Genomic DNA, 26,469 nt, shown 5'->3' on the forward strand with positions numbered 1-26,469 from the left:
AATGAAGAGGGACACGAACGGACAGCAATTTGATGATGTAGACGAGGTGAAGGGAAAAAATGAGGGAGGTGCTGTCAGCCATCAAAACATGAATTTGAAAAATGTTTCTAAGAATGGAATTGCAGATCTGACAAATCTATTAAGGATAATGTTATAATGTATTAAGCATAATGAAATAATATATTGAGTATAATAGAGAGTACTTTGAAGGTGATAAAGTAAAACAAATACATAACTTTGGGAAAAATCTGTTTCTTTTTGGGTACTTTTCATAAATAAATAAATATGTATATATATCCTGGTTTTGCTTCTCTAGAGAACTCTGCCTGACAAAAGATCTTTTAGAGTAGTGCACTCATCTGATTAAAGATTCTTTCTCAAAACCATACAGAACAGCTTTATCATAACTGTAAGTCTCTAATGCTTTGATACCCCTCAGGTCTCAGCTCTTACAGTCTCCTGCTTCCCCCTCCTTTATACCCCTCATCTTTCTGCTATTGCATTCCAGGCACAATGGCCTTCTTGCTTACCCATGGGAATATTATTGGATCTCATTGTGGCTGTGAAGATTGCCATGGAGTTTAATTGAGCAGTCTTGACCTCATGATAGACATCAAGGCCAATAGTGATTCATTTACAATGAAGTTCTTTTTGTTGCCTGTTGGTGTCATGTCTCTTTCAACGTATAGTGACCCTACGTGTTACAGAGCAGACGTGTGTCAGAGCTTTTCATGGGCTGTACCTTGCTAAAAGCAGACCACCAAACCTCTCTTCTGTGCTACAGCTGATGGGTAGGAAGCAGCAGATTGTAGGTAAGGAGTCGAGTTAAATGTGCAATACGTTGTCACTTTAAGAACCTTTGTCATGAGGTAGGCTTAAATGAATTAGGGACAAAAATGATTTTCATAAATATGCTTAATTCCAAAGGGATGCCAGATGGTTGAGAATGTGAGAAAAATACCCAAACTCTAGATCTAAAAGTATGCTTAACCACTGTGGCTGTGTATTGCGGAGTGAGCAACAGCTCCGGGGTAGGTCTTTCTTGTATTTGTTTCTGTTAAGGACATAAACTAGTAGCTTAATTTAGCAGTGGTTTTTAAGAAATCACTTTTTTGATGATCCCTAAATGTTCATTATTACAGGTTTCCTGTGTCTCATATCCCCTCAGCACGGTGTCTTCTAATAATAGGGTTTGGTCGAGATATTTTAAAATAGTAAATATTTCATGTCTGCTTATTTAACTGCCTAGGATAACTTTCTTAAAAATTTGCATTCCTAAGCAAAATTTTTTTCACTGATTGTATGTGGGCATAAAACATGCTTGGCACAGAGCCTGAATACAGATCACCTCTTTCAAAAGGACTAGTTTTATGATTCCCAACATGTTGTGGCACCTCACTGCTGCCACAGACTTAAAAACATTTTTTTAAAGTTGCTATGGAGGCGAGCGAGACTCATGGCCACTTCCCATGTGTCAGAGTAGACGGTGTGCCACAGTATTTCCCGGGCTGATTGTCAAGAGTCGAGCCTCGAGGCTTTCTTCTGAGATGTCTCTGGTGGACTCAAATTGCTGTATGGTTAGCAGCACAGCCGCTGTTTGTGCCACCAAGGGAATCCTTAAGAACAAAATCAAACAAACAAAATGAACAAAACAGAACCAACCAACCCACTGCCATAGAGTCGATTCCTGCTCACCGAGACAGTCTCTGGGGCTTTGTGTATCTGTCCAAACACAGAGGGCCTCCTCTTTCTCACTAGGGCAACTAGTGGGTTTCAACGGATTACCTTGCTATTAGCAGGCCAACACATCACCAGGGTTCCTTAAGCTCTGTTGTCAGATATTAAAATGCTAAAGAAGTTGAGAATTGCTAAAAGTGTATCAGTCTAAATAATATGCTTACCATCACAGATAATGGTTATTCTTCTTTTTTTAAAAATATTTTATTAGGGGCTCATACAACTCTTATCACAATCCATACATATACACACATCAATTGTATAAAGCACATCTGTACATTCTCTGCCCTAATCATTTTCAAAGCATTTGCTCTCCACCCAAGCCCTTTGCATCAGGTCCTCTTTTTTTTCCCCCACTCTCTCCCCGCTCCCCCCTCCATTGTGAGCCCTTGATAATTTATAGATTGTTATTTTGTCATATCTTGCCCTATCCGGAGTCTCCCTTCACCCTCATCTCTGTTGTCCATCTCCTAGGGAGGAGGTCACATGTAGATCCTTGTAATCGGTTTCCCCTTTCCAACCCACTCACCCTCTATTCTCCCAGTATCACCCCTCACATCCCTGGTCCTGAAGATATCATCCACCCTGGATTCCCTGTGCCTCCAGCTCTTATCTGCACCAGTGTACAACCTCTGCTCTATCTAATCTTGCAAGGTAGAATTTGGATCATGGTAGTTGTGGGGAAGAAGCATCCAGGATTTGGGGGAAAGCTGTATTCTTCATCGGTACTACATCGCACCCTGACTGATTCATCTACTCCTCTAAACCCCTCTGTGAGGGGATATCCAGTGGCAGACAAATGGGCTTTGGGTTTCCACTCTGCACTTCCCCCTTCATTTACTATGGTATTTTTTTTTGGATGATGCCTTATACCTGGTCCCTTTGGCAACTCGTGATCACACAGGCTGTTGTGCTTTTTCCATGTTGGCTTTGTTGCCCCTGAGGTAGATGGCCGCTTGTTCACCTTCAAGCCGTTCAGACCCCAGACATTATCTCTTTTGATAGCCGGGCACCATCAGCTTTCTTCACCACATTTGCTTATGCACCCGTTTGTCCTCAGTGATCGTATCATGGAGCTGTGCAGCCAATGATATCATTTTTTGTTCTTTGATGCCTGATAACTGATCCCTTAGGGACCACGTGATCACACAGGCTGGTGTGTTTTTCCATGTGGGCTTTATTGCTTCTGAGCTAGATGGCTGCTTGCTTATCTTCAAGCCTTTAAGACCCCAGTCACTATCTCTTTTGATAGCCAGGCACCATCAGCTTTCTTCACCACATTTACTTGTTCACCCGCTTTGGCTTCAGCAGTTGTGTCGGGAGGGTGAGCATCGTAGAGTGCCAATTTAATAAAAGAAAGTATTCATGCATTGAGGGAGTTCTTGAGTAGAGGCCCAAGGTCCTTCTGCCACCTTAATACTAACAAAAGACCATTAGTATTATTCATCACATTGACATGAAAAACTATAAGAACCACATGAAATATCAATAGATGCAGAAAAAGCATTCAACAACATCCAGCACCAATTCCTGTTTAAGACACTTATGAAGATAGGAATGGAAGGAAAGTTCCGTAAGACAATACAAGCTATATATGAAAAACCAACAGCCAAAGTGGTAGTCAATGGAGAAAATACTAACACAATCCCACTGAAAAAGGAGACAAGACAAGGATGCCCCTTTTCTCCACTCCTATTTAATATCGTGCTGGAGGTTTTAGCTAACAGCATAAGGCAAAGAAGAGACATCAAAGTATTCGTCTGGGGAAGGAAGAGGTGAAACTATCGTTATTTGCAGATGATATGATTTTATATATGGAAAATCCCAAAAGTTCCACAAGGGGAGTACTGGAATCAATAGAGGAGTTTGGCAGAGTAGCAGGATACAAGATCAATAAACAGAAGTCCATCAGACTGTTATACACATCAGAGAAGATCACAGAAGAAGAGATCAAAAAGGTGCTACCCTTCACAATAGCCAAACACAAATTGAAATATCTAGGGATACACCTAACTGAAAAAACAAAAGATCTATACAGGGAAAACTATAGACCACTATTACAAGAAACCAAGAGAGACGTCAACAAATGGAAGATATCCCATGCTCTTTAATTGGGAGACTTAATATAGTTAAGATGTCAGTTCTTCCAAAAGCACTATATAAGTTTATTGCCATCCCAATCCAATTACCATCATCTTTCTTCAAAGAAATGGAAAAACTGATTACCAACTTCATATGGAGAGGGAAGAAACCCAGAATTAGCAGAGTACTCCTCAAGAAAAAGGACACCGTGGGAGGGCTTGCTTTACCTGACTTTGGCACATACTATACAGCCACAGTTCTCAAAACTGCATGGTATTGGTACAATGACAGATCCTCAGATCAACGGAAAAGAACTGAAAACCCAGAAATAAAGGCATCAGCATACAGACAGCTCATCTTTCATAAGAGCCCCAAAAATATCAAATGGGATGCAGATGCCCTCTTTAACAAGTGGTGCTGGTAAAAATGGATGTTAACATGCAGAAAAATGAAGCAATACCCTTATCTCACTACATGCACAAGAATAAACTCAAGGTGGATCACAGACCTTGAAGTTAAACCCCAAACTATTAGGGCCATCAATGAGGGAATTGGGACCAGCCTGAGAACTTTGGCACAGGGAATACACAGACTATCAGAAATAGGGAAGGACACACACACAGAGGAGGCACAAACGGACAAATGGGATATACTGAAGATAAAACACTTCTGTACATCAAAAGAATTCACCCAGAGAGTAATAAGAGAGTCCACAGACTGGGAAAACATCTTTAGCAATGACACATCAGACAAAGGCCTTATTACTAAAATCTACCATACTCTGCTAGCTTCCAAAAAGAAAAAAAAAAACTAATAGCCCACTTGAGAGGTGGGCAAAGGACTTGAACAGAAGTTTCACAGGGGCAGAAATCTGAATGGCCAACAAACATATGAGAAAATGTTCCCGATCTTTAGCCATAAGAGAAATGAAAATTAAAACAACAATGAGGTACCACCTGACACCCTCAAAGGAAGCCCAATTCAAAAAATCAGAATGCAACAAGTGTTGGAGGGGCTGTGGGGAGACAGGAACTCTCATCCACTGCTGGTGGGCCTATAAGTATGTACAGCCACTATGAAAATCAATCTGACGATACCTAAAACAGATGGAAATAGAGTTGCCATATGACCCAGCAACCCCCCTACTGGGCATGTACCCAGAAGAGGCAAGAAACAAACCAAGACCAGACATCTGTGCTCCAATGTTCATTGCGGCACAGTTCACAATTGCAAGGAGCTGGAAGCAACCCAAATTTCCATCAACTGACGATTGGATTAAAAAACTGTGGTATATACATACAATGGAGTACGCATCACTAAAAAGCAGTGATGAACATATGAGGCACATAGCGGCATGGGAAGAACTGGAGGAAATCCTGCTAAGCGAGGTAAGTCAGGCACAAAAGGACAAGTACAACATGAGCCCGCTGAGGTAAGTATTTAAAAAAAATGCAAAAGGGGCATAGGAAAAAAGCTACTGTATACAAACATTTTTGGGGTGAAGACTGTGTAGTATGGCAGAGACCACATCAAAACCAGGGATGCACGTGGTAGACAATGGGGGAGGAGGTGGGGAAAGGAAAATAAAAGGATGAATATAAGGAAGAAAAGGGGAGTGGGGGCATGGGGCACTAACCCATCTAAGGGGAGGGTATTGTTTATATTTCCACAGGGAAAGTGGGACCAGACTTCAATGTGGTGCCGCAAGGTGTGAGTGCAGCATCCCGGCGTGGAGTAGGGAACCAGTGGAGAGGTCTGGCTGTCCCCAGCACCAAAAATTAAGTGGATTCCTGCCCCTCCCCGGGAAGAATTTGTTTCAGGGGATGGCATTAATTCTGCAGCTCTGGGAGATGGACGAGTCTGATCAGAGCACACGGGAGCGGATGGAGGGGGAGGAGGAGAGAGTGGAGCACAGCCTGGCCCACCGGGCTGTGAGGATGCTATTCCTGATTAGAGCAGCCAGTTCACAGAGAGGACAACATGGCCGGCCCCACTATGAGACATGATGCCCCTCAGTAACCAAGGGCGATACAGGGGACAGCACCGGGGACACAGCGTGCGAATTGCACCTGACCTGGTCCCACCACACGGAGGCAAAGCACTGGGGGAGTGCAGCGGAACAGCAAGGGAATGGAGTGGCAAGGTCCCCAGGGAATGCTGAAGGTGGACTTTGGGGCCAGGGCGTGGTGCCCCAGCAGACTGGACTGGAGGACACTCCTAAGGGCCAACAGTCCTTGAACTGACTACAGGCTTTTCTTTCTCGATGTGTTTTGTTCTTTGTCAGTGGTTTGTTGTTTTGTTGTCTGGTTGTATACTGTTGCTTTGTTTTCCTCTGTCTTGTTTTCATGCATGTTAGTGTCTCCACAGGTCTGTCTGAATAGGACAGGCTGGATGAACTATCTGGAGGAGAAACAACGGGACCGACGTTCTGGAGGGACTTGGGGTGTGGGGGGTGGGTAAGGGAGGGAAGGAAGTGGTGTTAACAAACACAGGGACAAGGGAACAACATGGGACCTAAAATGGTGGTGAGAGGGGAGTGGCAGGCCTGGTGGGGAATGATCAAGGGTAAGGTTACGTAAAGAAGTGGTATAGCTGTAACCCAGGTGGGGACGGAGCATGATAGTAGGGCAGGAGGAAAGTCAAGGGAGATGGAGGAAAGAGCTAGGAGTCAAAGGGCATTTATAGAGGTCTAGACAAAGATATGTACATGCAAATATATGCATGAGCATGGGGAAATAGATCTATGTGTCTATATTTATAGGTTAGTATTCTTCGTATCACTTTGCCATACAAAACCAACAACACTCACTGCCCCCAAGTCTACTCTGGCTACAGTGGCCCTACAGGCATTTCCCTTTGGGTTTCAGAGACTGTCAGTGTTGCAGCCGCAGAAAGCCTGTCTTTCTCCTACAGCCTGGCTGCTGGTTTCAAATCACTGGACTTGTGGTTAGCAGCACGCCGTGTAACCCATCACACCACCAGGGCTCCTGAGCTACTGTACTGCAAGGGGTAGTTTCATTTTCCTCAGTAGGATTTTAGTTTTGTCATGAATAGAATCTAAAGAGTTTCATATTGTTTTTAGCCATGTATTTTCAGTATTCTGCCATAATATTTTATGTTTTTAAAAAATTTCCCATGCCATGTAATAATCTTCTCAAACTTTAATGGTTTAAAGATACATTTAGGTTTTCTCCCCTTTTGGCAAATTATGATGGGAAAAAGCTTCATCTCTAGACTTAACTCTAGTGCCCACTGGGATTGCCTGTCAGAAACTGGGAGAGGCATTTTGAAAATGATTTCTATCATGCTGGTGCTACCTGTTTGGGACTTCAGCTGGCATCAGTTTCCTCTCTTTGAAGCAGTCTCGGTATAGCTGAACCATTATGTGGTGGTTAGAATAGCCCCTGGTAGCTAATAGCTATCAGGTTCATTGTTAGACTGGATTCAGGATTGATACAGAATTGGTTAAGCCATATTATTATCACTGAGCTAGGTCAAAGGACCACTTCAAGGTAAAGGATAGGCTTGCACATCTCAATACCAAAAGCCGTGGTTCATTATTGTTGCTGTTGTGTGACATCCAATTGGTTGCAGCTCCTATTGACACAGATCAAAGCACTGCCAGTTCTGTGCCATCATCATCATTGTTAAATTTGAGCTCATTTTTGCCGCCACTGAGTCAATACATCTTCCTTGATGAGCTTCCTCTTTTGACCAAGCATGAGCTCCCTTTCTAGGGTCTAACCTCTCATGATAACATGTCCAAAGTATGTGAGATGAAGTCTTGCCATTTCCCTCCTAACGGGAATTCTGGATCATTGAGAATCACCACATATTACACTTTCCAGTACTTTTTCTCTGAATCGACTTCTCTATGTGCACTGATAATCTCCTTCCTCGTGGTATTGTTATCAGCACAAGTTAAAAACCAGGCGCATTGTAAAGATTTCTGAGACACCAACAAGAAGTCTTGGACATTTCTCAGATAGGTCTTTTACATCAAGTTCAATGAGAATAGAATGGAAGTGCTTGCATTACGTATAGACATTTCAACTTAGGGAAGGTCCCCCAGCTGACTGAACTCCTTGAGGAGAACTAATTTACTACCATTTAAAATAAAACTTCTCACCGATTAGAATGATGGTTCACATGAACAGGATCTCAATATGAATGAATGCAAGTTGAACGCTGTGACTATCAGGCCTTATTTTATAGTCAGTAAACTTTAATCTGGCAATCCAGATATCTTCTGTAATATAAGATTAATTTCTTTTTGATTTCTCACATTTAATTTGCTTGTGACAATTCCAGCTGGACTGAGCATCAGATCCAGAAGGATCAATATTTAGACTTCTCTACTTTTGAGCCTTCTATTTTCCTAAATTTGATTTTAATTATCAATGCAGAATGTGTAGAGGTTTGTGATTATGAACTCAAAATATTTTATATATTTCTGATAAGGGTGCAAGGGAGTATGAAGCACAGAGAAGAAATGATGAAATCCAGTATTCAACTTTAATCTTGTGAGAAGTTTGGAACAGATGGCCCATTTGAATAGAAATGCTGTATTTCTTATGAAAATAAATTTTACCCCAGGCAAATGTTGTAGCATTTGATATTCACTTACCTTTCTGATTAACACTGCAGCCATTACATGGGCATATTAGATGTGGAATTTAAATGGGATAAGCAATTTTAACAGATTTTTAACCATCTTTATTTGTTCATTAAAAGTGAAAAAATCATTCATAGCAGAATAATTGTTTGCATAATAAAAGGTTATTGTATGTTGTATCATTTCTCAAATACTCTCATAAATGGAAATTGAAGCTGTTTCTCAACATTCTTACTTTTATGAAGAAGCTTGAAATAATTTACCAAAAAAAACCCATGGCTTTGACTCTATTTATTCTATTTCTAATAAATATTTTGAAAGTTGAAACTTTGAAATATAGATTGAATAGGCAGCATTTCTATCACTCTAGAAAAGTTTTTCCCCCTTTTCAATGAATTACTTCTCTGCCTTTGGAGCGCCTGCCACTGTGATCTCACGTAAATTGCTGCTGTTCTATGACTTAATATAAATAAAGGTATAGAGGATGCCCTCCTACATATCTGCCTTCTGTTACATAGTCTCTGTTCTTTTTAATTCATGTGCTGTACTCCAAGAATGAGGTGTTTGTTTTCATGGCTAAGCTGCCCTATTACATGGATAGACTTAGTGGTGGGCACCAGCCCTCCACACGGCTCTGTTAAAATGGCCCTGTGCTCAGGCGGCTGGCAGACACCAGTGTGGAGATGCACTTGATGCCCACAGTGTTCCTTCCATTCCTTGGTATTAAAAAATTAGATGGAACTGCACTTGTAAAAACTTATTCATTTCACAAAACTTGTTCTGCTCTTGATGAAATACATTTATATTTCCTTGCATTTGTTCCTTCAGTAAACAAATATATAATTTAAAGAGAAAGGTGCCACTCAACCAGAGGGTGACAAGTTGTCATTCATTTCAACTTTGTATTGTGCATGCTCCAAATTCCCAGGAGATATTATGAGTAAATTATGAAATTACTAAAAGTATTCAAAGAGATAAAAATATTGTCAACACAATGGCTGTAAGTTCAGCAGAAGCAAAAAGTGCTTTTCAAAGAAAGTATGTTCAGAGGAGAGAGGTTGCCTGCTCCTAATAGATGAGACACAATGACGATTCTATGACTCACCTACCTCTAAAGGAATGTTATCCTACTTCTACAGTGAAACGATGGTTAAGGGTAAATCACACATTTTGGTGATGCTCAGATAAAAGCAAACAAAATTACAAGTAAAGAAGCCAATCAAGAGGCAATATGGAAATATCTTAACAGTTTTGTTGGTTTTTATATTATTTAATAGTCCTCATTAATAGTTTAGAACTCATTCTAGTTTATGTACCGCTTTTGTTATTCTTATTTATGTATTAACTGTATTAAATGAAAAGCCCCCTTTCAGTATATATTTGTTATACTTCAAAGGGTCATTGGGGCAGCAAACCGGTTGTTAGCTTATTTGAAACCCACCATCGGGTCTCCTATTGCTTATTTTTTCCATGCTCGTGACAGCATTTTACGTCATTTCCTATTTCTGTGTGGCTATTCAGTGTCTGGAGTCAATGTTAACATATATGACCTCGAATGGCAGAGGGAAGCTGACCCAGGCTTCTGCAGGCTGTGAGCTCCTCGGGAGCTGATCCCGGAGTCTGTCTTCTGCAGAGACAGGGAGTGAGATGGAGCACTGACCTTTGGATTCGTTGCCAGGAGCTGACTCACTGTGCTACCGAGCTGCTTTCTTCCTGTTTTTAGCTATTATGAGTGAAGTTATTGTGAACATTTTTGACGAGATTATTGTAGGAGTATATATTTCTCTTGGCTAATTATCTAGATGTATAAAGTGTTGAGTTCAGTGGGCTGGCCTGTTTCATTTTATAGGAAAATTCTAGACACTTTAAAAAATGGTTATATAAGTTTAATCCCCTACGAATAACGCGTAGAGTGCCCATTATTTCCCATCTTTGACATTATTTGGCATTAATAATTGGACATTACAATTTAATGGTACTCATTCTAGCAGATAGGAAATGCTATGTCATTGTGATATTAAACACGTTGCGGACGGATCCCGAGTTTACTTGTGTTTGGCGCGCCATCTGTTACAGACGGATCACTAGATAATTCGTGATTTCTACATGCTGTCTTCAGATGCCATATGCTTGGATATATTTTAACTACTTCGTCTATTTATGTATTTACATCAGTAGTGAATGTATCAAACTCGGTTTTCTTCATGTTACAAATAAATATGATAAAAAATTGATTAGATGTAAACCCATATATGGTTTAATGCAAAAATAAAAACCCCTAAAAGCCGAAAAAGTACACGGCCACTTGGGTAAGTTGGTAAAAAAAATCCGGTCTTTAATGTGTTGATATGCATTTCCCTGTTGACAAGCAGTTGTGTTCCTTTATTCGGTACATCTTGGCCATCTGTATAACTTTTGTGAAGTGTAAAATTCAGGCCTTGATCAATGTTTAAAATAAATTGATTTGTATTTCTTCTTATCTAATGAGGACATGGGTTTTTTGTTAGATAAAAGTAAATATTTTCCAGCATTCTGTGGCTTGCATTTTCATTTTTTAATAGTATTTTTGATGAGTTAAAGTGTTTAATTTTTATAAAATCCTATTAATCACCTCCCATCTCTGTTTTTCCCCTGTGCGATAAGATGTGCCCTGTGTATGCCTAAGGGCATGCAGATCTCCTCCTCTGCGCTTTCAAAAGTCACCTTGTTGCTGTTGTAGTTTGTTGAATACATAGGGGCCCTCCCCTGTGCATGGCAGAAGGAAACACTCCGTTGTCCTGCGCCATCCTCACAATTGTTCCTATGCCTGAGCCCCTGGATGCAGCCATGGTGGCCATCCATTTTACCAAACATGATGCCCTTCTCCGGAGATGGGTCTCTTCTGACAATATGTCCAAAGTATGTAAGACAATGTCTTGCCATCCTTGCCTCTAAGGAGCACTCTGGCCTAACTTCTTCCAATACAGACCGATTTGTCCGGTTAGCAGTTCCTGGTACTTTCCAGATTCTCCTCCAGCAGCACAATTCAAATGCATCTCTTCTTCTACAGTCTTCCTTATTCAATTTCTGCTTTCACATGCGTGTGATGAAATGGAGAACACCGTGGCTTGGGTCAAGGTATACCTTAGTCCTAAAAGAAATATCCTTGCTCTTCATTATTTTAACTAGGTCTTGTGCAGCAGATGCATCTAATGCAATATGTCTTTTGATCTCTTGTCTGCTGCTTCCATGAGCGTTAATTAAGGATCCAAGTAAGACAAAATGCCCGAGAACTTCAAACCTTTCTCTATTATCATGATGTTACCGAGTGGTCAGGTTCTGAGAACTTTGATCTTCTGTGCACCGAGCTGTCATCCACACAGGAGGCTACACCCTTGATCTTCACCAGCAAGGGCTTCCATTGCTCCTCCTTTTCAGCCAGCTGGGCTGTGTCATCTGCATGCTGCCAGTTGCAAAACCTCCCTCCAATTCTGATGCTGCACTCTTCTTCATGTAATCCAACTTCTCCGATGATGTGCTCAGCCCGTAGTTCGAATGCACACCTTTCCTCCCTGGCTTGAAACTTTTATATTAAGCAGTATGCCCTTATTCTGTTCACACAACTGCCTCTTGATCCACGTGTAAGTTCTGAATGAGCAAAATGAAGTGTTCAGAATTCCAATTCGTCTGGAGGTTATCCAGAATTTATTATGGGTCACGCAGTTGAATACCTTTTAATAGTCAGTGAAACATAAAATAAACATCTTTTTGTTATTCTCTTCTTTGAGCCAAGATCCATCTGACCTAATCCCTTATATCCCTTATTCCATGTCCTCTTCTAAATCTAGCCTGAGCTTCTGGCTATATGCGGCTATAACCATCATTGAATGTTCTTAAGTAAAATTTTGCTTATGCGCAATATCAGTGATAGCATTTTATAGCTTGAGTGTTCTGTTGAGTCGCCTTTCTTTGGAATGGGCGCCAAAATGGAACTATTCTAATCAATTGGTCAAGCCATCTTCCAAATTTTCTGGCCACCACAGTAAGGCAAACTGATAGACAAGTGGTGGCCATAAGTATACATAAACCTTGATGCTTTGTAACAAAGCCCATTAACTATATATACGTATGTTCTATGATTCTATTTGTTTATTCGTTATGCAATACCACACAGTTTTGATTTTTGTCACTTTACAGAAAGCCTTGAAAGTAGGTAATTTAATTTTTCTTATTTGGCCCTTTAGCACACTATTTTGGCTATTTTCATCTCCACTTAAGTTCTCTAGCTTCATAATTTCTACAAAATTTTTCTTGAATTCTTAGTTTTAAATGAGATGAAATCTAGACAAAATAAAATTAGATAGTTTGTGTAATCACCCCAACAACATCCAATTTTCATCACTTTGAAATGTTCATTCCTGTCCACTTCAACTCAATTCCTTCCACCCCAAATTCACCAATGATTTGACTTGTATTAGCACATGTTAGTGCTTATATGTGTTCCAAGGAGCCCTGGTGACTAAGCATTGGGCTTCTAACCTAAAGGTTGAAAGTTCTAACCCACCAACCACTCAGGAGCTCAGCAGGCTAAAGACAGGGCTGTCTGCTTCGGTAAAAATCTAGAGCTTCATCAACCCTGTGGATCAGTTCTACTCTCTCTTATAGGGTCACTGTCAGCTGGAATCAGCTTGGCAGCAGTGGACTTGGGTGAAGGGACACAAATGAAATCACACTGGATATATTCTTGTGACTTTCATCTTTGTAAGGATATAATATTTCTGAAATTTATTCATGCTTTTACATACATTAGTATTTTGCTTTAGCTCTTGTTTACTTCCTTGAACTAACTAACCCCATCACATGAAGACTCCAGGCAGAACACAGGGAAATCCTCCTAACCCTGCACAGTATAGCCATTTGTGGGGAGCCATTGTAATGCAGAGGATTTTCACTAGCTGAATTTCAGAAGCACATAAACATGCCGTGCTTCTCAGTCTGTCTTCATTTGGAAGCACCATTGAAACCTATCAGCCTCGTGGCAACATGCAAGCTTCCATCGACAGAGAGATGGTGTCTGTAGGCGAGATGCATTGATTAAGAATCCAATGGACTCTTCCATAGGGAAAGTGGTGATTCTACCACTGAATCGCCAATATTCCATTGATGTAACCAAACACTGCCGATGGACTTTTAAAATCTCCCTTTTGGCTGTTATAAACATTCTTGTACAAGTCTGTTGTGGACATCTTTACATTTCATTGGGCAAATATATATAGGTGATACTGCTGAATAATAATAAATAGCTGTATTTTTAACTTCATAGCAAACTGTCGAATAGTTTACAAAGTGAAAGTACCAATTTGAATCTTACCATCAAACTATTAAAGTTTGAGTGACCTCTTATTCTCACTAGTATTTGGGTGTTTTCAACTCTGTCAATTACTAATGAGAAAAAGTAGCTGTGAAAGAAAGTAAATATATGAAGAATTAACCTGAAATTTTTCCTAGTGTCATGGTAACTCAAAGTTACAGTTTGTAATTTTTACAGTCAAAATTATAATTCTGTAACAATAAAGCCTTATTTGACTTAATGTAAAACATACTTAAAATTTTTTATTGTCAGTGTGTATTAGCCAAATAAATTCCTCATGATTACTTGAGTCTTACAAATGATTTGGAATAGATGTATGCAGTTGTTTCTCCTCAGACAAGTAACATCTATTAGATATCGTTCTTTTTGATTCTAGAGTTCCCCATGTTTCTTAGCTCCAGGTCCTTGTAGTGTTTGGGACACAATGAGTGATCTGCAATTGGTAGGTTTTTCTCTTGTTCTCCTCAAAACATGGCCAGATCAATATTATTAGCTCTAGTTAATTGATGAGGAAGCAGTAATTTAGAGAGGTTAACTAGCTTGGCCAAGGTTGTATGACTGGTAGGTTCTGAACTCAGCAACTCTGTTCATGTTCATTCAAACTTGTCTTTGTTTTAATGATTACTTTCGTAGTCTCAGTCCTTTGTTAAGTCTCCCCTTCAGGAAGTGGGTCGTTGAAATAAAGGCAAAGTTTTTAAGGAGCTCTGGTGGTAGAGTGGGCTCCATATTCCTTTGCTAACCACAAGGTTGGCAGTTCAAACCCACCAGCTTCTCCATGAGAGAAAAACATAAGGCAGTTTGCTCCTGTAAAGATTTTAGCCTTGGAAATTCACAGGTGCTGTGCTACTTGGTCCTATAAGGTCAATGTGGGTTGGAGTTCACTCGATCACCATGAGCTTGCTTGTTTACTTGATCTAACACGTTTCATTTTTATCAATTTCAAAAGCAATTGACATCATGGTCCTTGCTCTCAAAGAGTTCTTAAAACTCTTTGCTTCGAGGAAATTCACAGTAAACTATACAAAATATAGTGATATGCAGCATCAATACATTCCAGAAAAACAAATGAATCTGTCTTAGAAGTGCAGCCAGAATGCTCTTGAGAAACAAGGATGGTAAAAGTTGGCCTCCCATGCTTTGGATATGTTATCAAGAGGATATGTTGACATGCTTGGTAGAAACAATGGGTTCAATCATAACACAAATTATTAGGATGGCATAGAACAGGGCAGTGTGTCCTTCTCTTGACACAAGGTCACTACTAGTCAGAAATGACTTGACAACACTTAACAATCACAATATCTTGTGCATTGAATACTCAATCAAAAGTTCACAGAAGAGTTGTCATTTGGGTTCAGTAGTTAGTCGTTCAGATATAGTATTAAATAAGATTTTACTTAAGGCCCTGCACTACATTCTTCAGAAATTATAATGATGAGTAAACAGCAGGAATACAATTAGATAAGACAGAGAGATGTATTTATAAAATGATAATACCATTTAGGAATGTGTGATTAAGCCTAGCAAATTCACTAGAGGCCTTGTAATGGTCTCTCACTATCCATCTTGCTTGCTTCTTCAGAAGAACTCTGTTTTTTAATCTGTGTGTGTGGTTGTTTTAAGCTGGTCTCAAAATTGCCTGGTTAAAAAAAAAAACCCTCTTTGTGCTTTGATAGTTAGCTTGGTTTGGTTGATTAAGTTGTGAGCAGTGGCAATAGGTAGACAGTTTTGACAGTGCTGTATTGGAAGACACACTTTGCTGCACACCATCACGCACTCACTGGCACGGAGTCAGTTTCCACTGATGGTGAGCCTCTGAGACAGAGGAAGAAGTTGTCCTCTGGGTTTTTCTACGATTGTAAGCCTTTATTGGAGCAGGTAGTTTCCTCTTTCTCCAAAGCAGGGCTCCGATGCAGTGATTAAAGCGCAGACCTGATCTTGAAAATGAGGGCCATCTCTCCAGTTGAGTAGAACTGAAAGCTGGAACAAGCCTATGACTCTGAGTCACCATACTGGCTCTGGGAGCAAAAATTATACTCAATTTTACTTAGGCTACAGCCTTCTTTTACCATTATCTGGAACTAAATATAGCCCTAACAAATACAAAGTGGTAGCAACAATGACGCCTTGGGGTTGAGTGGAGAAGAAAGTGATTTTTGAATGAAGAGACTGGTAAATCTTCATGAAGGAATGGCACTTAAGGGAAGCCATGATAGATGGCTATTTCAGCTGGTGGAATGGCGAAGAATGGCTTTACGGTGTAAAAGTGTCGAGTTGATAAAGGTCACAGAAAGGACCAGATGCTTTTATTCATGTCTCTGTTCACTAAATGAGCAAATGAATATCTATTTTTGAACACAGAAAAGCAGGAGCTGGTTCTTTGCCCTCCAGCGACACTTAAAGCAGTGATGAGAGAAGACCAGTGCACAGTCCTTTGTAGCAAAGTCAGTGAGAGGAAGACAGCAGGGTATTCTAAGACCACATGGAGAAGGACCACCACCTCAGACAAGGGGAAGAAGATCACCGAAGTGTCCCTCTGTGAAACTAGCTGCTGGGCATCAGGTCATTTTCATCAACGTGTAAGAAGGATGCAAAGAATCCCCCCCCACTGAGTGCTACCCAAATGTCTGACTGCACAATTGTACGTAACACAGCAGCTGCTATTTCCCCTGTGAATTCATTCTGTGGCCCACAGGATCTCTAGAAACAGGAGCCAATGCCACGGTACTTGAGAACAGCTTTGAGCATGTAGCATAAATGACGGAAACACTTTTGCATGTTTCTTCTTTACTAAACATACACAGCCTCTGATTCCCCAACCCCTCGTTGGAAAGAATCGTTTCCTTCTGGGCATCTTTCTCTTCTTAGGTGCTATCAAGTCAGCGCCAACTCCCACCAACTCGACTAAAACTCAGACCAAATCACCCTAAAAAGGAGCACCGCTCTGCCCTGGCTCATCCTCACCACTGTTGCTGTACTGAGCTCAGTCGTGCAGCCCTGGTGTCAATCCCTTTCACTGAGGGCCTTCTGCACTGACCATCAATGTTAGCAAGTCTGATGTCTAAGTCCCAAGTCTGTGAGACAAATCTAGATGTGCTCACTTCTAAGGATCACTCTGGTTTTACTTCTTCCATGACAGGTTTGTTTGGCCATCCTTAGTCATTGTCCAACTTCCACATGTGTGCTGTGCATTGGAAAACTGGACAACAAATAGCAAGCACTCCTTCTCTCAAGGCAGCAGAAGAATTAATTTCTTGGGTTTGTAACTTGATTATGTTAAGGATCACCCCTTGGTGAAATTAGATAAATCACTCATGTTTGGATTACATGACAGGGTTTTTACTAATAAGCAGAGGCCTGTTTATTCATTGTTAAGATTCCATCAATATACAGCCTCAAATGAAATTACAGGAAAGCTTAAATGAATAGTGAGAGGAAATGAAAATACATAGAGTCCCTTGATCAGTTTCCAGTGCTACCTATATTATTAACTTGTCTTATTTTTATTTCTAGGGACTTTTTCAATCAATCTTGATAGAATTAAACAGCATAAAACAAAATAAAAGTGATTAAACCCAATACAGGAACATAAAGGACAGCTTATTTCAAGGAATTTGATTCCTGGAAATCAAGTTAAGTAAAATGGAAAATCGAATTAAATGGAAGTTACACTTTGACTGGCTACCTTTTTTGAAATCATCGTACACAGTTAGGCAAGCTAAAGGAGTCTGCTTGAGCAAGTGGCTACCAGCCCAAGCAGAATAACCATGCCACATTTATTTTCCAAGACGATCAAATCATTTCAGTAATTTCATAAGTTACCTGCTGAGCAATGTGATAGGCAGACAAATTGATTTACCTTTGCATTTTGAAGCCAAAGATTTGAGAAAATACAATATGCTGCAATACTTAAGAATATCTATTCACAATGAGAGAGACATCCATGTGAGAGGGAGGTTTTCATGAATGCTAATCAACGAATGTCTGTGAACTTCCCCTGGAAGCAATTTTCTCCTCAGCTTCAATAAAATCGAGTCTAGCGAAACTTTACAGCTGTGGAATATTTTCATTAATATAACTTCCTTGCATTGCCATATTTGACTAAACTGGGTGATTGTATATAATTAGTACATTGTGCTTCCTTAATAATCATGGCTACTTTAATTAAACAGTATATTGGGGAAAGAAAAGATAAATTACACAGCACAGCTTGCAGTTATTATCTTGGTGATTTAGGTCACCTATGTACCTTATTGTGATTTACTTTTCCTGCTAATTCACAAGTCATGTTATATGTTGAAGTAGCCCTGTTGGGGCAAGGGCTAAGTGTTGGGGTGCTACACCAAACCTAATGGCCAGCAGTTAGAACTTCTCAGCTGTACCAATGAGAAGTGATAAAGCAGTCTGCTTGTGGAAATACCTGTAAATATCAGGTATTTATTAAATATTTGAGAATCTAACTAAAAATAATAGAATGTGGGAAGATTTGAAAGTAGCATTAAATACACTTCACCTATTAAACAAACAAACAAACACAATGCAGTATTGGTATATGTGGAGAATCATACTGTATACCAAGCAAATATAACAAAAAGTTTATATGTGTGTGTGTGTGTACATAAACACAAAGGTTATATATATGTGTGTGTACACATATACAATTTACTTAATAGATGCATATACCAAGGTGATAATATATTTCTTCAATTTGTAAGATTATATTTTCTTTATGTTGGAGTCAAAACACTTCCTATAATCAATGCACCTTATTTATTTCCTTCCAAAATTATTCTTTCATCTTTGCTACATCTTAAAACTGATTGTGCCAAAGACCTTAATAGATGTAAGTTCCTCTGCTCTCTGCCGCGGTTAGGTGATATCTAGGATACAGATATTTACCAATGTATTCGGGGAACAGTAACAGAACTATCTCATGCTTAAAAAGAAAGGCTGAACTGCTTTGGATGATATCTTTTTTCCTAGGTTTGTGTTTAAGGGTTCTTTAACTTCCACTTATTGATATGACTCTGTCTTCTAGAGCAACCAACAATTGGTATAATTGCTCTTTGGTAAGGGCTCCTTAAATGGTAGGAATTTGGGGCACTCTCCACACTGTGCTTACAAAAGGACAGCAGTAGAGGGCGTATTCTCATGTCAGGTAGACCCGAGTGAGCAGTGCAGCACTGCCTCTTGCAACGCATATGACTTTGGATGTCTCTTCAGTCTCTTCCTGCACCTGAGTCTGTCTGCAACGATGGCACCACACCATAGAGTTTAAGAGTAAGTGGACTAGAATAAATGATACTGTTCCCGACGTTTAATGAATGAGCTACTTTGCCTTCTTAGATATTTTATTATGTTGCAAAGGTAGTAAAATCCTGCTGCATGAGCTCCGGGAAGTCATAATCTACTGAGAGAACTAACCACACAGACGACTATGAAATAAACACAGACGTACTTAAGATGCAGTATAAGCACTTAGTGATGTCCGTGTGAAATGAGACGGAAACAAATGTCTTGGTAACAATTGTTCTCTCCCTTTCTTCGCTCTTGAGACTTTCTACTTTCATGAACAGTTCGAGTCTCAGAAACCCACAGCAGTTCTCCTCTGTCCTACAGGGTGGCTATGAGTAAGGGTCGACTCAAAGAAGCGAGGTTTTCTGCCTACTCATAGCCCAACTGCCGGATGAAATAAATGAAATACATGCCATTATGTAGCACAGAATTCCTCATGGGTGAAGTTGATCCAGAAGAGTTTGAGTGACCTTCACCAGCGATCTGGACATATCAACATCACTCTGTGCTCCCTGCAAACCCTCATCACACAGATGCTTCAAGGTCGCGGGTCAAAAAAGTCATCGGCCCATAATGCTTATGTAATGCTATCTCACTGATTTTATAAAGCATGTCAACATAATTATGGATAAGGAGAGTTAAACTTTGATTCACCCTTCCACACCCTCACTTATAATTTTGGCAATGGTACGAAGAACTGTTTCCACTCTCTAGGTCCAAGATAAGACAGGATAGGCAAGATGACTTAGGCAGAACACTTAAGAAAAGCGCTCGCTCTAGGGGTCATCTAAAGGCAATGGAGTAGCTCAGAAGTGCTTCCTTAAACTTGCTGCCTCAGACCACTACTTGCCTCACTCTAGCCCAGTGGTTCTCAACCTTCCTGATGCTGCAACCCGTTCACACAGTTCCTCATGTTGTGGTAACCCTCCAACCATACAATGATTTTCCTTGCTACTTCATAACTGTAATTTTGCTACTGTCATGAATCAGGGGACCCCTGTGAAAGGGTGTTCAACCCCCAAAGGGATGGTGACCCACAGGTGGAGAACCACTGCTCTAGTCCCTTGCAGAATTGGGTTTTTGAAATATGGGCACTTCTGAGGTCACTTGCAAATATTACATTGTAAAGCTTATGAAGTGACTCAATAAATAAGGCTTTAAAATGCATTTCAGCTGTAGTATCAAAAGCAAAGGAATGCAAGATGTGCTTTCTATTAAATATAACAATTAAAAAAATTATCCTTGTATAAATTACAAGCCCCAGTGTTGATACATTCACAATGAAATAAAAAGTTGAATTCTATTTAAAAGCTTGTGAAAAGTAAACATGAGAGAGAGAAAATATGAGAATGTAAATAAAGACCGATGTCTTTGTTGATAAGAGAGAGAGGAGCCTTTAGTGGATGCTTAGATATTTTATTTATGAAAGTTGATAAGTCACGTTTTTTAAAATTAGGTACAAGATAATTCAGACATAACTCCACCTATTATAGTTTGGATTATCATAAGTAAACTGGAGGAAAAAGGAGAGTGAGGTAGTTATTTATTGTGCCAACCTGGCCGATAAACACATGTGGGGTTAATTGAAGGATGGAAGGATAAATGGCTTAGTGGGCCTCGCCTTTCTAGTTCTCTTGTCTCTTGCTTTCTGATGATTGGACCAGGGTGCAACTGCCTTAGCCAGTTCCTCTTTTACCAGGCAAGGCTCACTTCCTGCAAGACATCCCTGAGGAGAAGCCACAAGGACCTACCCCAATGCAGCCCTGGGTGCTGGAGCAGCCGTGTGGAAACCCCTGCCAGCACTGAGATGCTTATGCGTTCACTGACTCAGCTTTCCCCCTTTAGTCGGCACCATTGCGTGTGTTTTGTGAGATGGAGGAGGACTTTGTGCATTGGTGTTGGACATATGGGATAATGTTGGACTTGTGGGCTTGGGTAGCACTGGGTTGGGATGTTTTCTTCATGTGCACTTAACCTTTATATAAAACTCTCTCTTATTCATGAGTTTCTGTGGATTTGTTTCCCTAAAGTACCCAGACTAACACAGAAAGGATAAACAAAGTCCCCTCTGAGGCTGTCATGCCAAACATTAACCAGGATGCTACATTTAGCTACTTCCCGAACTTGATCTGATTACCTACCCTCCGGGTATCGGTTTCTCATCTCTAAAATGGATTACTGAAGATGATTCCACATGTTTAAGTTATTGCGAAGAGTAAAGAGGAAAATCAACACAGCATCTTTTATATGGTAGATTTGTTATTGTCCTGAGGAAAGTGTGGTCCAGTCTTGTGCCATCTTCATGCCATGGATGTGTTTGAAGATGCTGCTTTAATCCACTTCATTGGGTGTTGCTTTCGTTTTCTCCAACTCTCACATTTACCAAACGTGGTGTCCTTCGAGAGCTGCCTCTTTCAGTGACTATTGCGAATATTAATTAATGATCAGTTTAAAGTGTAGGGAATGAAGGATTGAATGAGATAGCTGAAAAATCTCTTTTCTTTAGAGAATTTAGTTTGTTCTCAGAGAAGAAAAATAGTAAGTGAATAGACGAACTGCACACTATGACAGTTGATGTTCAGTACTATGGACAAAATTAGCTAAGCAGGAGAGACAGGGAGAATTGGGATGGGTCAGAAAGTAAATGTAATTATGCAATTGTCAGGAAACACAGCAGTGACAAAGTGGCATTTGAAAAAGAACTATAAGAAGTAATGGACCTAGTCAAGTGGATACTTAGTAGAAAACCATTTCAAAGAGTGAACCGCATTCTTGGGTCCCAAGAAAGCACTGGGCAGGTCTGCAGGAAGAGCCTCCCATCACAGGATCTAGTGTGATGGGAGAAATATTTCAGAGGGGTGGAGGAGAAATTAAAGAAATCTCTTAGACCAGTAGAAAGATTATGGCTTTTATTCCATTGATATGGACAGAAATGAAATTTATATTATGTAAATAATAGCGAGTAATAGGTATGTGTATTTGGAATTGAATGTAGTGGATGCTTCTGTAAAGGCAGAGGCAGGAGAGCAGGCAGGAGGCTATTGCAGAAATCAGAGATTAATGATGTAGAAGTGGTAGAAGGCAGAGACAAAAGAAGCGATGAATCTGGCTCTTTTGCAGAGTTAGAATCCCCAAGGTTTTCTGGCAAACAGATCATGGCATGTCCCGGAGGAAGAGTGACAAGGATGACTGTAAGCCTTTTGGTCTCAGTCTCGTTGAAGGAGACATTTCCACCAGCCTCAGGATGCTAACTGTAACCCCAGCTGCTCCGTCAAGAGTTACAGTCTTAGAAACCCGCAAGAGCAGTGCTACCTGTCCTATACCATCGTTGGGAGTTGGCATCGACTTGATAACGGGGTTTTCTACTTACTCCAGGAAAAAAAGCAAGACTGTCTGCTCCCATAAAAAGTTATAGTCTCAGAAACGTGCGGGGCACGTCTCCCTGCCCTAGCTATAGGGCTGCTATCAGTAGACATTGACGTGATGGCTGTGTGTTGTCTTTTAGCCTGGTCTATTTCCTCCCAGAGAACTTGCACTTCTCCTACTTTAATACTCAGTTCCCAGGTTTATTATTGAATGTTTAGTCATTGGAATTTATTACTATACGGTTAGCTTCACTAGAAGAAATAAAATCATTTTTGTCTTGTTCAGGATTTCATCCCCAAGGTCTAACGTGTTATTAGCTATTCAATACTTATTGAATGAATGAGCACCTGCCGGCAGCCAAGGAGCAACGTATAAAAATACTAGATGTGATCATTTCTATGAAAAATTGGCAATGTTTTGGTGAAAAACATATAAACAAGAAATGATCAAATGGCAAAAGAAGGTAACATATCATTAATTGTCCATGTAAGTTGATTTACTTTTTTCTGCAATGCAAACTCAAGAGGTTTAAAGCCATGCACATTTTATTCACCTTGTATATAGGATTAAATAGATACATTATTAATCAAAATCCCAATCGAAATCTTGGAAAAGTAGAATGGTGAGAGAAATTTGCACAGATAAGATGGATTTTACTGATGCTGAATCTAAGTCCAGGATGGAAATTTTCTACTTTATGTCATAAGCAAGAAGGGAACACTCACTCCTTCTACTAAGAAAGCGGGGTGTGGTGGGGTGGGAATAAAGGAAGGGCTTACTTTTAGTGAGAACAATAATGCTTTAATTTTAGGGATTATGCATTTCAGTTAACGCAGTGCTTCAATATGCTGCAGTTAGTTGTCATTGGGTCAGCCCTTACACATGCTGATCCCATGCAAAACAGAACAAATGCTGAAATTCTGCCTGATCCTGCACCAATTTCATGATAATTGGTGTACTTCAGCCCACGGTGATAGTTATAGTATATTTCCAGTGCCCTTTGACCTAAGCCCTATATTGAATAATATTCTGCTATGACCCATGGAGTTGTCATGGGCTAGTTTTTGAAAGCAGCCAAATGCAATGCAGTGAATGACTTGATATCTTCCAGCCTTAATCCCTGTAACTCTCGCCAACTAACTGGGTTAACCGAACTAAAAAATTCATTGCCATTGAGTTGAGGCTGATTCATAGAGACCCGCGAATGCAAATGTGAGGTGGTTGTGATCTATCCAGGAGACTGGATAATTTGCTAACAATGTAACGAATGAACACGATACCCCGTGTGATCGGGCCATGCAAATAAACCCTAATGTGGGACTGTTTAGTGTGGACATTTCGTTAGCTGTGAATCAGAAATGGGGTTTTATTACTCTTGGGGAAAAAGAGCCACCATGAGTGAAACATGAATCAAGAGCCTTGTGCTGAGCCTCCTAAATCAGCGAGAGCGTGAGCGAGAGCGAGAGCGTGAGCGAGAGCGAGAGCGAGAGCGAGAGCGAGAGCGAGAGCGAGAGCGAGAGCGAGAGCGAGAGCGAGAGCGAGAGCGAGAGCGAGAGCGAGAGCGAGAGCGAGAGCGAGAGCGAGAGCGAGAGCGAGAGCGAGAGCGAGAGCGAGAGCGAGAGCGAGAGCGAGAGCGAGAGCGAGAGCGAGAGCGAGAGCGAGAGCGAGAGCGAGAGCGAGAGCGAGAGCGAGAGCGAGAGCGAGAGCGAGAGCGAGAGCGAGAGCGAGAGCGAGAGCGAGAGCGAGAGCGAGAGCGAGAGCGAGAGCGAGAGCGAGAGCGAGAGCGAGAGCGAGAGCGAGAGCGAGAGCGAGAGCGAGCAGTGAACTGACAGCAGCTGAGACAGAAGAACCAGGAGACCAGCCGGAGACAGGGCTGTGGGATTCCTGACCAAGAGAGTAAGCAAAACAATTGTCTTCTGGTCAAGGTTCATTGGAGAAGTGGAATACCTTTGAGCACTTATCGGCAGTGCTTAAAGAGCTTTGTAACAATTGCTCAAGCCGGACAGAGGCCAAGCGGCCTTGGCATCTGGACATGCCTGCAAGTATGGCCGAGAAGAGGCTGTCTTGATTGAACAATTGTGTCCTGAGCCTCCTAGAACTTGAATTGTACTTGAACCTTACTTGCACCTGAATTGTAATTTGACTTTCCTAACAAACTTCATAACTGTGAGTATTATCTGTGGGTGACCATTGCAATTAATTGCCAAAACCCATTACACACTTAAATAAAGAAACAAATATGATTATATATACAGTGCCCATAATAGAATGGCCATATATTTGATGTGGGTTATCGAAATAATCATGCTATACCCATCACAAACATGCATGTTCCCACTTTCGTGAGTGCACACTATACACACATTTGCTAAAACAGATGAAGAAAACAATTGAGTGCACATTAAGTTTAGTTCTCAACTCCCTTAGAAAAGATCTAGGTGGAAGGACCCGTCTTGCAGTGACGATGAAGACCACAAAGGGTAGTCTTGTGGTGAAGTTGAAACCACTGGCACTATCTCAGACCACCAAGGCAAGAGGGCATGGGCTTCTCAGTCCCCTTGAAGTTCTTCCTGGAGCATCAACATTCAGTGGCTCCACAGCAACGAGTCTTTCTTTTATCTCTCTGCAGATTATAATGAATTTCTACCCCAAATTATAGCCTATGCAAAATAAGTACATGCCAAGAGGATATGCTATGAGCTAGCTCTATTCATAAACAGGCCTTCAAAAAGTTCATGGAAAGATAATGGACTTTTTCCATAAACATGTTGAAGCCCCTGTGTGTGTGTGTGTGTGTGACCAGTGTTACAGCTGTCAAAGATGTGTCACCCTGTTGCTTTCTTCTCTTAGACATGATCTTAAGAATATGATTTTGCTGTCAATCATGAGTGCTATATATTTCTTCAGGCCATTCCACTGTAATATTAGACAAAGCAGAGTAACAGTAATTATCCGATGACATTATTCCTAACATAAAAGTGTAAAAAAGATATAGAGGGACATTTTTCAATAAACTTTTAAAATAACAAAAAGTATTTTTTCACACTATTAATGAACCTTTAAGTGTTTCTGTGGAGTAATTAATTAGACCTTCTGACAGCAGAATTTGCACTACTAGGAAATGTATCCTGAATATAAAATAAAGAAATATGCAATAGAAATAATTACAGAGAAATATTATGACATGGATTGGCAATACTCAGGTAATAGGATAATCAATTTTACATAAATTGAAAGGGCGTTAATATAGTGCACACAGTTTCTTATCATTTTAAAATGAGGGTGTTCAAGTCATAAACTAACATAAAATCAGGAACATAATTTAAAACACTGCCACTGGAAAACATTCAAATAAGGCTGGTAGCTCAAATGCAAACCTTTGTACGGTGTGTCTAGCTATATGAGGCTGGCTCCTCTGCTTCTGCAGCATTTCCTAGCCAGACGAATCATGCACTGTCCAGTGGTCAAGATTCTAGATAATTTATCCATTAATTTGTTAAAGGAAAATCCCAGAAACGGAAAAAAAGAAAAAAAAAAAGGGTGGGTGGGTGGGTGGATGTGTTCAAAGAAAACAAAAACAACATGCGGCCACTAGGTGATGCGCTTGTTCCACATTTCACAGCTTGTGGCTCTCCAGACCTGCGCAGCTGGCCCTCTCTAAGGGAGTTTGGAGACTTGTCCACTGCGGAGTATGCTTGAATTGTGTATGTTATTTGTAACATATGCAACTCAATCCAGTGAGACAGAGCAAGAAACTCTTCTTGTTCGGGTGAATGACAAAATCGACTTCTATAATGAACACCAAAACATATCTGTTCGTTTTGATGTTACTTGGGTGTTGGGAAAGAAAGGGCATGTAATACATTTTTGCTTTTTGCATGTTAAGAAATAGGACTTTTCTCCTTTATTCTGTTATTGAAATGAGTCTTTCAGATGAACTCTTTGGTTGATAAAATTTAAAACAAATCAAATTTTTCAAGGCATTTGGGATAAGTGAATGCTTGCGATAGTTTTCATGCTGCCA

Source organism: Tenrec ecaudatus, chromosome 8 (assembly GCF_050624435.1).
Source record: "Tenrec ecaudatus isolate mTenEca1 chromosome 8, mTenEca1.hap1, whole genome shotgun sequence".
Lineage (NCBI taxonomy): Eukaryota > Metazoa > Chordata > Mammalia > Afrosoricida > Tenrecidae > Tenrec > Tenrec ecaudatus.